Source organism: Phascolarctos cinereus, unplaced genomic scaffold (genome assembly GCF_003287225.1).
Source record: "Phascolarctos cinereus isolate Bilbo 61053 unplaced genomic scaffold, phaCin_HiC Scaffold_2;HRSCAF=192, whole genome shotgun sequence".
Taxonomy (NCBI): Eukaryota; Metazoa; Chordata; class Mammalia; order Diprotodontia; family Phascolarctidae; genus Phascolarctos; species Phascolarctos cinereus.
Window position 1 is genome coordinate 123,781,463 of NW_027555625.1, and position 13,672 is coordinate 123,795,134.

Sequence of the window (13,672 nt, forward strand, 5' to 3'; positions counted from 1 at the left end):
GCTTAATGGCTGTTGTCAGGGTTTGGAAAGCTGGATTTATGACCAGAGGGAAATTTCTGGGGAAACCAAGTAGAATGTTATCACTCATCCCCATGTTAGTTCTACTCGGGCAGTTTAGGCAAGAGGCCTGCTGAAATACAGCCCGTCTCTGGCTTGGACTCAGTAGCCTTAAGCATGGACAGTTGCATGCTCTCTCTATCCCTTCCTGTTTCCTCAGCTCAGATGGAACTGAGGCAGCAGTCGAAAAAATAATGGAGTAGAATCAGAAAACCTGGACCTGAGCCCTGTCTTTGCCATCAAGTAGGTGCAGTCTAGTCACATTGTCTTTTGAGCCTCAGTTCCCCAGTTAGCAAAATGGGGGAGGTGGTTTGGACCAGATGACCTTTATAACTGTAACAGCTGATGTCCCTAGGAGGTGCTTGCTGTTCAAGCTCAGCTTCCCAGCCATAACTTTTAGGAGGATTTCAGAGACAGTGATGGGAAGAGAGAGAAAGCCACAGCTGTATTGGCTGTCCTGTTAGTTATCCTCCTACTCCTTTCTACACCCTCTGCTCCTCCAGTTTTACTGTCTTCATTATGAATGTTGTTGCTGGCCATAATCCTAGGTTAGTTCATGGTCAGCCAGCCAGCCAAATCAGGTAGTTTTAGAAGGTTCACGAGTCTTTAGAATGATGAACTTTTCTAATTGGGACCATAATAATGAAATTGCGCCCTGAAAGAAGTGCAGGCAGGGCTCTCTAGGATGCCACCCTATTTCATATACGGTAAGGGGTTGGGGTTAGCTTGTGGTTGGTCAGAAAAAGCTATTTCTGACAAGACCATGCCCCTACCTCCTCCTCCCACCACCTAGATGATGGATCTAAAAACTTTACAGTGAAGGCAGGGGAGAGACACCCTAAATCCTCATCATTCTTGGGAGGTTAGAGAGTACCCTGAATTCTTGCTGAAACACCATCCTTCGTGTGGTAGAAGACACATAGGCCATGGAGACAGGAGTGGCCTAGATTCAAACTCCCACCTCTGATACTACCAACTTAGTGGTTATGAGCAAGTCATGGGTAACTGAGCCTCATTTTCTCATCTGCAATAATAGGATAATCCATAATATATTCTTCATAGAGTTAAATACTAAACAACTTCTAAAGATTTTTCCAACTCTGAGATCTCAGGATTCGAGGGTCTTTGCATCATAGCTCAGAGAATCCAATGCTTTTCTGCCATCACCCAGAGGCTTAGGTTCTTTTTTGGGAAATACAGCTGGCTTATTCTATTTTCCTCCCTACCCCTTCTCAAGTTATAATTAGCAGTTCTTCCAGGAAATCATCCATAGTAACACAGTCTTAGGCTACTCTTCTGGAAGGCTGCAGAAACTATTGGATTTGAGGGTCAGGAAAACCTGATTCAAATACTGCTTTTGACACTTGCTATCTTTGTGATCCTGGGTAAGTCATTTAATCACTGAGTCTCAGCTCCTTTATTTGTAGAAATGAGGATAATAATAGCATCCATGTGAGATTCAAATGATATAGTACATCTAAGGAGTTTGGCAATCCTTAAAATATTATGTAAATGTAATTATTAGCCTTGTAGGCAATGCAGATAGATGAGAATACATAGAGGCCATGTTGATAATATTTATTATTATTACATATAACAGCATAATCCCTTAGTCCTGGACAATTCTGTGCAGCTGCCTGAATCTCATATTTTTCTGACCCAGTGACCCTGGTAAGTTTATATTTTGCTCTCGGTTGGGTACTGCTCATATTCTCAGCCCAGGCTGAACCTCCCCTGATACCATCCCTAACCCAAACCATCCATCTTGACTGATCAGGAAAGCAGTATCACAGAATCATAGAATCTCAGAATTGGAAAGGACCTCAGAGATAATCTGATCCATCTTGTATCTGAACAGGAATCTGCTTCACAATATACCCAATACATCCCTACATATAAAACTCAAGATATCAGCAACTCCCTCCTTCCTGATATAGTCCATTCCACTTTGGGATTGCTCTGTCTCCCTTCATCTCCATTTGGTTAAGTAAAACATGGATAACTATCTTTCCATGTGATAAATCTTTCTCTTCTCCTGGCTAGAGACCTTGATTTTTTCTTCAACTGGTCACTATATTCTGTTTTTAAGTGTCTTCACCATGCTGATCACCGTTCTCTAAATAGTTTATCAATGTCTTTCCTAAAACGTGAGGCCTGGAACTTGACATTTATCCAGCCCTTGTCACAGACCCTTGCATATAGTAGTTGCATAATATATATTTTTGAATTGAAATGAAGTGAGATAATACTAAGTGATTTAACAAAGGTAGATACAGCAGTCTGCCATTCACTCTTCCTGGACTTAATGCAGGCTAAGATTACATTCAGGGCAGCTAGATGGCTCAGTGGATAGAGTTCTGGGCCTGGAGTCAGGAAGATCAGAATTCCAATCAGGTCTCAGGCATTTACTAGCTGTGTGACCCTGAGCAAGTCATTTAACCTTTGTTTGCCTTAATCCACAAGAGAAGGAAATGGCAAACCATTCCAGTATCTTTACCAAGAAAACCCTATGGACAGTGTTCATAAAGAGTTGGACACGACTGAATGACTGAGCAACAACAAGATTACATTAGGGTTTTTTTTTTAGCTGTCACATGATCCTGTCACCTTATGTTGAGTTTGCAAATCACTAAAATCCCCATGTTAATGATTGATTAGCAATGCCTTATCTATTCCATACTTTTAGGATTGACTATTTGAACCCAAGGGTTGGACTTTATATTTATTCAAATAGCCATCACCACATACATTGGCTCATTGAGCTTTTTTTTTAGACCCTATTTCTCTCATCTGGTATTATCATCTGTAAGTCATAATTATAGAATTTAGAGATGAAATTAACTTTACTAAAATGGCAAACTACCCCAGTATTTTTGCCAAGAAAACCCCAAATGCAGTCAAGAAGAGTCAGACACAACTGAAAATGGTGGAACACCACAACAACCTAGTCTAACTCAGAATAGGGCCAAAGATGGATTCCTGGGGAATCTGGGGGATTCTGTCACTAGAGATCTTACCAGATTACTTATGACTTTTGACTCCCAATTTTGTATTACAGACAATTAATTAAGTACAGATTGCAGATTTCTCTTCTTGATTCCTATGGGTCCGATAGCAGACCACATATGGGACATCAATTCTGCTGAAATAACCACCTTTTATTTCCTCTAAGGAACCGCTTTTTGCTACCTACCACTTGGGAAGTCTGTGTTCTTTTTGTTTTGTTCTTTGGCTTCTTCTAGTTGCGAATGAAACATCTGCTCTAATCACTAAGCTCTATGAAATCTTAGGCCTTAATTTTTTCTAACTCTGAACATTGCTTTGGGTTAAGTTCCTTTAATTTTATATCTCTTCTAGGTGTGGAGATGCACACCTGTAATCCCTGCTCCTAGGGAGGCTGAGGATGCTGAATGGCTAGAGTTGGGGTATTCTGAACTGTAGCAGGGCTAAAACTAATCAGTTGTCTACCAATATGGTGAGCAATCAGGAGCCAGCAGGAATGTCAAACTGGCCCAAGGCACAGAATCTGTGCTGATGGTGGTGGCCTCAGGCCCGTGAGTGGCTACTTCACTTCTAACCTGGGTGACATAGGGAAAACCAGTCTGAAAAGCCAAAAATAAAATAAAAAAATTTCCATTTCTTCTATGCTACTGGCACTAGAAAGTTAAACGTCCTAAATAAGCCACAGGAAAATAAGTATAATTCAATATCATGAAATGCTCTGATAGTTTGCTTTGTTTTCTTGGTAAACAAAGATGAAAGTTGGACAAAATGGTCCCTAAGGCCCCTTCTAGATAAAAATCCTATATTCCTATGAAAAGAAGAGACCAGATCCCCACTAGATCCTAACATCCCCCTACCCCAATCTATTGCTTTATATATTTCTTCCTTTTTGTTGTCAAATCTTTAACAAAGCTTTCAATATTTGTCAGCTGCACTTTTGCTCCTTTCATGCTTTACTAAACTCTCGGCAATCTGACTTTTGGCTTCTATACTCAACTGAAAGTGTTTTCTCTAATGATTGTTTAATTGCAAGATTTAATGGTCTTTCCTCAAACCTCATCCTTCTTGACCTCTCTTTGTTGGCCAATGTTGACCAAAGAGGTTGTCCACCTCTTCTCTTTGGTATCTCCTCTTTTGTGGGCTTTTGTGGTACTGCTCTTCTGGCTCCCCTCCTACTTCTCTAACTGTGACTTCTCGGTATCCTTTGCTGGATCGTCATCCATATCACATCCCCAACTATGAATATATATACATATAAATGTATATATGAATGTATGTATGTATATGTATATGTACTCCATCTAAGAGTACCATCTGGGACCCTATTTTCTTTTCTATATACTTATGGAGAATCACTTGATGTCACTTGAGGACATCATCACCTCCAGATGTTCCAGTGATCATCTTTATGCAGATGACTATCTAGCCCTAAGGTCTCTCCTGAGCCTTCAGCCCACATCATTAACTTTCCGTTGTATACTTCTCATTGCATTCCCATAAGCATTTCATAGTCAACATATCTAAAACAGAATTCGCCTTTTCCTCCAAACCCACCCCTCTTCCAAACTCCCTTATTTTGTAAAGGGCACTACTACCCTTTCATTGACACAGATTTACTTCGTCGTCATTATCGATTGTTCATTTTCATGCATGCCACATACAGGCTCAGTTGCCAAACCTTGTCGTTTTGATGTCTGTAACCTCTCTCAACAATATCTCCCCTCCACTCAGAGTCACCTCCCTAGTTCGGGCCTTTATCGCCTCTCACTTGGATCATTATAATAATAGGCGTTCCTGCCTTGTCTCCAAATTCATCTTCTTGAGTCAGGTCTCTCCTCACTGCGTGTCATCCACACAATTGCCAAAATGTTGTTCTGATCATTGTACCTCCTTAGCAATAAACTCCAATACCTCTCTCTTGCCTCTAGGATCAAATATTAATTCCTTGCTTGGTATTTCAGTCTCTTTACAACCTGGCCCCATCCCACCTTTCTAGCTTTTTTATGCATTGCTCCCTTTCACACACTTCATAGTTTAGCCAAACTGGCTTTTTTGCTGGTCCTTACACATGACATTCCATTTGCCTTCTATCTTTACAATGACTATCCTTCACGTCTATAATGCTATCCTACTTTGTTTCTACCTCTTGTAATCCCTGATTTCCTTCAAAACTTAGTTTAAATACCACCTTATGCCTGAGTTCTTTTTTAGTCCCCCTCCTTCAGCTGTTACTTCCCCATTTCCAAGGTTGCATTCACCTTGCGTGTGTTTTGTATATAGCATATATGTTCATGTTGCCTCTGCTTGTAAAATTCAAGTTCCTGGAGGGCAGGGAATGTTTTTGTTTTAGTTTTGTTTCCTCAGCTCCTAGCACAATGCTTGTCACATAGTAGCCACTCAATAAAGGCTTCGTGATTGACTGATAATGGGAACGTGGAGAAAAGGAAGTAAAGACTGATGTGACTGACTGGGGACTCTAGGGTCAGGACTGCTACCCAGCCAGCCTGTTCTTGTTCTTGTCATCATATCTATGTTGTCTGTGGAATTTCTTTTTGATCTGTGGGAACTGAACAGCCTCACAGGGGTTGAAATTTGACTTTATTATCATCATAGTATAAGAGAAGAAAAAAAGGCTGAAAGGATCTCAAAGACTATCTGATCCCAACTCCTTCATTTTACAGAGAGTGACCCTGTGGCCCAGAGAAAGTAAAGTGTCTTGGGCAAGTCTACATAATTAATACATTAGTAGTGCCAGGATTCCAGCTCAGGTCTGATTGAAAATCAAAATATGCTACACTTTCAAAGACTCAAAATAGAGGCTTGGTAGGCCCTTCCCTCCCCCACTTACCCATTCTGTGGAGTTGGGTATCTTTCTTTCCATGTATTGGGGGGTATAGTCATTTCTCTGCTATTTGATTTATCTTGTGATCTTAAAATCTTTTTTTGATTTATCTTGTGATCTTACAATCTTTTTCCCTCATGGAATTCTTGTTTTCTCATTTGTAAAATAAGAAGTTTAAACAGCACAATTTCTAAGGTCCTTTCTAGTGATAAGATTCTGTCCCGTCCCCCCGCCCCATGCGAGGCAGTGGGACATTCCTTGTTCTTTCTCAAATAGCACTGCAAGCGAGGAAGGAAGCCAAAATTTATTAAGCATCTACTCCAGGCCAGGCATTGTGCTAAGCACATTACAAATATCATCTCATTTTAGCCTCACAACAACCCAGGAGTTAGATGCTATTATCATCCCCATTTTATAGTTGAAGAAACTGAGGCAGACAGAGGTTAAATAGCTTGCCCAGAGTCACACAGCTATTAAGTGCCTGAGTCTGAATCTGAAATCAGGTCTTTCTGACTCTAGGCCAGTGCTCTATCCATTGGGCCACCTAGCTGCCTCAGTAAGGTTGCATGATGTTGCCAAGTCTTGTCAATCCAATCTCCATGTATCTTGCATCTAGTCCCCTTCTTTATACTAATCATGCCACCACCCTAGTCCAGATGTTCATTACTTAACCCTCTGTTGATTATTTCTAATTTATCCTGTATGTAACCATTTTCATATTCTCTCGCCCACTAGAGTGTGAACTCCCTAAGAGCAGTGACTGTGTTTTGCTTTTCTTTCTATCCTTAGTACAGTGTCTGACACACAGTAGGTACTTAATAAATGTTGATTGATTAGCTGAACTATTGCAAAAGTTTCCTAATTGGCATCTCTGTCTCAAATGACTCCCTTCCTAATCCATACTAAATGGAGCTGCCAGAGTGATATTGCTAAAGCATAGGTCACTGCTATATTTGTGATGCCTTAGCAGCCCCCCTCTTACTTTTTTTTTCCTGAGGATGAACTTTTTAAATTATATATGCAAATTGGCATAGCATGTACAAAATGATCCATCTTTAGGTTGTCCAGGGTGCAGTAAAATTGTAGTCACTGATGGTCAGCATAATCACTGAAGCGAGATTCACAAATATAACTTAGTCCAACTTGATGAAGCCGATGTCCTTCGCGTACCGCCGGAAGCACTGGCGGCACATGTTCAGGCTGTACTTGCGGATCAGGCCATGCCGGTTCGAACACATGTGGCACGACTGAGACCCCTGGACAAATTTTTGAGGGTGGCTCCAGTAGAGCTGCTGATGACCCATGGTGCCACTAGCAAAGATGTGAGACAAAAGCCCCCCTCTTACTTCTAAGACCAAATACAAACTCCCTTTTCTCTTAAAAGGCTTTCATAAACTGGATCTGATCTACCTTTCTATACTTCTATACTTTCTATACTTCTTCCCCTTCATACACTCAATGGTCTCAAAGGACTCAAATGGACTCAAAGGTCCTATCAAGCTGGCCTCCTGGCTGTTTCTCACACATAACACTCTATCTCCCATCTGTCTCTTCTGTAGACCTTCTCTAATGACTGGAATGCACTGCCTCTTTACTCCCCCATTAGAATTCCTAGTCTCTATACAAGTGCAACTCAAACATTATCTCCTATGTGAGGACTTTCCTGATTCCTTCCTCTCCCACCCCACCCTATTCCATCAGCTGCAGCACCATATGAGCATAGATTTAGAACTAGAAAGGCAGTGGAGTCCAACCCTCTCATTAACAGATCAGAGAACCGAGGTTTGGAGAGATTAAGATCAAGCCCATCAGGGCTGCATAGCTAGCAAGTATTTAAGGCAGTATTTGAATCCACATCTTCCCAACTCCATGTCCAACACCCTATCTACTATGTCATGTTGTTTCTCAATGCCTTCCCCCAAAATACCCTTGTATTTATTTTGTCTGTAGATTTATATAAATTTACCTGCATAAATACTGTCTGTTCCAATAGAATACAGGCTCTTGGAGGGAGGCACTGTTTTATTTTATCTTTGTAACACCCAGAGCCTAAAACAGTGGCTGGCTACACAGTAAACATTTAATAAATGCTAATTAAGTGACTGATGTATCTTGCATATAAAGCAAATACTCTTTAGGAAGAAGGTGCTGGAATGATGTATCAAGCTCTCTGTGGCTCCACTGGGGTGGAATCCTTTAAATCTTGGCTATGCTTGGACATCTGGGTCATAGTGTGGCTTCAGAAAGAAGAGGATGGAAATGGTTCAGATGTGCCAAAGCTACCTGAAGCCACAGTGTTGTCATGCATCTCTAACATACCTGACCTTGGCCTTGAAGATATTGGCTCTTCCTCATCTCTGACCCCAACTGTTGAGAATTATGTCTATACTTGGCTTTGATTCTATGAAACCTAACTGGTGCTTGGGAATGTCTCTCCTCCCTACACTCCTTTACTAAGACTTAACTTCAGTTGTTTCTACTGTGCATACTATAATGTCTTGCCTTTGTTTCATCCTTCTAGATTATCTGGACCTGCCATGGCCTTAGGTGATCTGAATTTGGAACTGAATCATTTCTTTCTTTTCAGCATAATAAATGCCGTGGCACTTTCCTGTCTGTCAACCAGCCCTTCCATTCCTGTCCTTGGCTCGTGGCTTCCCTCTAGTGGACTCTAATAGAATGCCCCACCCCTCATACCCAACTGGACCCCAGGTTAATAGCTAGTGTTCTATAAGTTGATCCTGGGGAGAATATGTCTTGCTGTTGGCATAAATGTATAAATGGATCATAGATTTTGAGGTGGGAGGGAATTTAGAAGTTATCTAGGCCACCATCACCTTGGATTTGCAGATGAGCAAACTCAGGACCAGAGAAATGAGGAGACCTGCCCAAAGATGATCCAGGTAGCAAGTAGCAGAGTCAAGATTTGAATTTGGACCTCTTTCTTCAAATTCAGTGCTGAGTACCACAGTGTATGTATAAAGAGGATTCAAATCTGGGTCTTCTTAGTTCAAGTCTAATGTTCTTCCTACTACAAAAGAAATCATGATACATGCCAAATGCCACCTAAAACCCAGCTTGGGGGAAAAAAGTAACCGAGGCACAGTGGCTAAATTAGGAGTCAGGGATAGAGAGCACAGATAGAAATGAAAGTTGATTGGCCTGAGACCTTTCTAAAAATGGAGCTTTTTGGAGGAACTGGGCAATGGAAGTAAGGGGCCACAGGGCAGAGAGTTGTCATAGGGTGTGCTTGGGACAATGGAATTTCCAGAATGAAAAAAGAGCTGAGACAGGGTAACAAAGTCTGGAGAATCAGAGGCAGAGCTGGGAGTGAGTGAAAAATAGTTAGTCTGGACTCTTCCTTGAAATGAAAGTTCTTAGAGAAGCTCACTAGTGGAAAAGGGGACTGAAGACGTGGAGTAATGTTCCAGAATCAGAAGGCCATAGGGAATAAGGGAAAACTAAGCCTCTAAAGCCTTTACCAGGCTAAGTCCTATGATGATCTATGGTGCTAGAGGTGATTGTTTATTGACTAAGCATGATGAGAAGTATTAATGTCAGGACCCCTGGCTCTGATACTTAATAGCTGTGTGACAATGGGCAAGTCACTTAACCTTTATGAATCTCAGTTTCTTCATCTTTAAAATGGGATAAATAATACCATACTGAATACATCCTTGGGGTCTTGTGAGGAAAGGATTTTGTAAATGTTTGCTGATTGATTAAATCTATCTCAATATCTAGTTCAATATGCGCAATATAGGCATTTAGTACATGTAAAACTGATCTGAATTGTGGATGCCTTAAATGAACAATGTCATGTGGATCTAATTACAACGTATTTCTTACATTAAGTGTTTTTCTCTAGTCTGGCTTCTATAAAGAGCAAAGATCCTGATTAATGACTATTGGCCCTGTAGGCAAGTGTGAGGTAAAAAGAGGAATTAATTTTACTTGTAGCTCAATTCTTTCTTCATTATCTTTTAGCTCTATAATTGTTGAACTTTTACCATTGTTAAATTACTAGACCTTCTGTCAGAACAAAATAATGAAGAAAAATATGCCAATAGAAACTATGAGGAAAAAAAGTCAATAAAGGGAGGTGGGGGGACTCAGCTTGTCAGATTTCAAAATATACTGTAAATCATTAATTATGTAAACTATTACTAGATAAAAAACATAGGAAAAAACCACATCATTAGGATAGAATAGAATCCAGAAATAGATACTAGTTTACAGAAAAAAAAGTTCCATAAATCTAAGTTTAAGAATATTGGTAAAAAGAATGATTATTAAATAATGGAGCACTTGCATTCCAGGATGGTGAAAAAAAAGTTCAGATTCATCCCTAACAACAACTACTACAATAACCTTTAACTGGATCAGTGATTTAAATGATATATTTTTTTTAAATGGAAGAACAAGTAACACTATATTTATATCAATTACCAAGAGAAAAACATTTCTATCAATCAAAAAATAGAAGAAATTGTTGTATCTATTATATATTTTGGTTGCTATGTTTTCTGACATTGACCATTTTGCCCCTCCCTAAGTCACTGAATGGCCCCACATTGCCTGGGGTCACCATATTAATGCCAAATTTAGGGTGGATACATGATGGGTTTAGTCACTGCATCTCAGAACCCCTAAACTCAAGAGATCTTCCCAGGTAACAGTGATTACAGACATGTTACACCACACCAAACAGAGTAGGATTTCCATGGACTATGATCGAAATAAAGATCATGGAAAGAAATTTTGTAACCATAAGAGACATAGTAGTCTGGTGGTCGCTAAAGAGCCAAAATAACCCTTAGGGTTATGAACTAAAGGAACTGATAGACTATCCCTTCCCTAGAGATAGAGAAAAAAGGCTACATGATGGATGAAGTCTAGAAGATGGCAAGAGAGGGCAGTTAACTCAGAAGAAACAGACAATGGAGAGCAACTCAGTTGAGGACAGACACAGGGCCAATTGCAACACCCAGGAGAAAGCAAGGTGGCACAGGAAACAAGAGCAGAAGACCCCAGCTCAGAAGAGAAAACAGATTGACTGATGGTATCAACAAGGGATATTGGCAGTTCTGTGGGGGAGCAAGCAATAGTGTTGGAGACATGAATTATCTGGACACATGAGTGCTCTGGCTCTATATGTCCTTGCCTATACCCCTCTTCCCCAGTAGTATGGCAAACTGTGGGGGAAAAGTATCCTTGTGTGGATGGAAGAAATCTTTCTCAACATTTATTTTACTAGGCTGTTTAATAAAATGTCTTTTGCCTTGAACTAATGCTTCCTCTTGTGGATGATAAAAATACACATACTGTTAGGAAGGAGTTCATGAACCATATTTTGAGTTACTACTGACCCATAATATGTCTTGGATCTAGAGCAGCTTTCAGAAGACCTCAAGTGTTAGTAACCATTTGAAAAATTAGTTGGACTTTCTAATAAACAGAGGAACACACATTAAAATAATTAAAATGAATGAGGTTATTTCACACAAATTGCCAAAGAAAAGGAGCTAAAAACAATAAAAATCTTGATGTTGGAAGAGCTGCTGCTATTAAACATTGGCGGGACAAGAAAGAGGCAATACCCAGGTCTCCCATACTTGAAAACCTTCATCTGATCTTGCCAGGTTCTTAACTTATAATCCCTTATTTCCCCTCCTTTTCACTATCAGTTCTGAAAAAAAAATCATCTCTGTTTGCTGCCACCACTTCTTCAGTCCCTATTCACCTCTCAAGTCCTTGCGACTTGGTTTCTGAACCCACCTCTTGACTGACAGTCCTCTCTCCAACGCTGACAACAATGCCCTAATTTATAATTCTTTTTATTTAGGCTTTTTTTTTTTAGCAGGCGATTGGGGTTAAGTGACTTGCCAAGAGTCACACAGCTAGTGAATGTTATGTGTCTGAGACCAGATTTGGACTCAGGTCCTCCTGACTCCAGGATGGTGCTCTATCCACTGTGCCACCTTGCTGCCCCTATAATTCTTTCTGAGTCTTCATCCTCCTTGAACTCTCTACAATTTTTGATGCTATTGATGACTCCCTTTACTTTCTTCTCCCTCAGTTTCTGGGACACTACTTTTTTCAGTTTCTTCTCCTACCTATCTAACTGCTCCTTCTGAGTCTCCTTTGTGGGTTCATCTCTGTATCCTGCCCCCTTAAGCATGAACATATGCCCTCAGGACTCTGTCCTCATTCTCTTCATTTTTTACTCTATCTCAGTAATTTTATCAGCTCCCAGTTCAAGGATCATCTCTATACTGATGACTTTTCAAACTACCTGTTCATTACTATCTTTTCTCCCTGGATTCCAGTTCCAAATCACCAATTGCCTACCGGATATCTGTGCTTGAATGTCCCATCAAAATCTCATACTTAACAAGTGCAAAATGAAACTCATCATATCTCTCCTTTGTTTGGCTCCTCTAAATCTCCTTACTTCTGTCAAGGACATTCCCATTTTCCCAGTCACCTACCTGCATAACCTTGGAGTTATCCTTGAATCTCCCTTGCTCTCAACATACAATTAATTTCCAAGTTTTATCATTTCTTCCTCTATAACCACTTACACCTTTTTACTTTTCTTCATGCATATGGCAAACACTTTAATTCAGGCCCTCATCACCTCTTCTTTAGGCTACTTGAAAAGCCTTTCAATCTATCAACCTGACTCCAGTGTCCCTACCCCCCACTCCATTCTCTACACAGTTGACAAAATAAATCTCACTAAGACACAGGTCAGAACATGTTACCCTTGTTTCTCAAAAGCCTTCAATGGCACGCTATTGCCTGTAGGGTAATATACAATCCTCCTCAGCCTAGCATTTAAACCCTTTGCAGTCTGACTCCAGCCTACCTTTCTAAGCTTACTTTATGTACTCTACAGTCTTTTTATGTACTCTACAGTCCAGCCAGACTAGACTACTAGCTGCTCCATGGACCTGGTATTCCCTCTCTGGTCTCCACATATTTGCATGCCATCTTTAATACCTGGAATGTATTCTCTTCTCATTTCTGACTCATAATCCTCTGCCTGTCTTCTCAAACTTGGCTTCCACCTTCTCCATGAAGGCTTCCTTGGTTTCCCTCTCCAAGTTACTACAGCTTGTTTTTTCCTAAAGTATACATTATATTTATTTATATATGCACCTGTGTATTGCCTCAGTAGACATAGATAAACTCCTTGAGGGCAAAGACTTCTTTTGCTTTTTTCTTTCTATTTGGAACACCTAGCCTAATGCCTTGTCCATGGTAGCTACTTGATAAGTGGTTTTTTTTTTAACATTAATGGAATGACTCTTTATGAAAATTACTTTAAAATAATAATACACAAAAGAAAATGGGAGCTAAGAGAAAGAGATGTATTGCATGTGGGAGGAAACTGTAAAGGTGGGTGAAGAGAGACAAGCCACCACATGTTCTTCTTCACCTTGCCTCATTCAAGGTACTTCTTTTTGATTTTTTGCATCACTGCAGAGATGTATGGCCTAAGGTCTATTTCATCAACCAAAAGGTTAATTCTTATGATTTATCCAACAAAACCATATTCAACTGTCAGAGAAAACACCTTGGGCAGCCTATGGGATTGATTAGAATGAGATCTTTCTTGTAACAGTGAAGGCAAACCTACTTCTAACAGAGCCCTTGAAATCCAGCTACAGCTTCTTGCAGGGTTCTGACCTCTTGTCCTCCTTGTACCTTGGAAACAGGTGTCACAAACAGATTAGAGGCCTTGTTTGAACAGCTTGTATGACT

At 40.3% G+C, this 13,672-nt stretch overlaps 1 protein-coding gene and 1 pseudogene across 1 annotated transcript in view; both read right to left on the reverse strand.

Annotated features, from left to right (window-relative positions):
* Nucleotides 1-13,672, reverse strand: part of TACR1 (tachykinin receptor 1) — a 188,407-nt gene that overhangs the window by 111,647 nt on the left and 63,088 nt on the right. The window lies entirely within an intron of this gene.
* LOC110207609 (small ribosomal subunit protein uS14 pseudogene) lies at nucleotides 6,892-7,206 on the reverse strand (annotated as a pseudogene).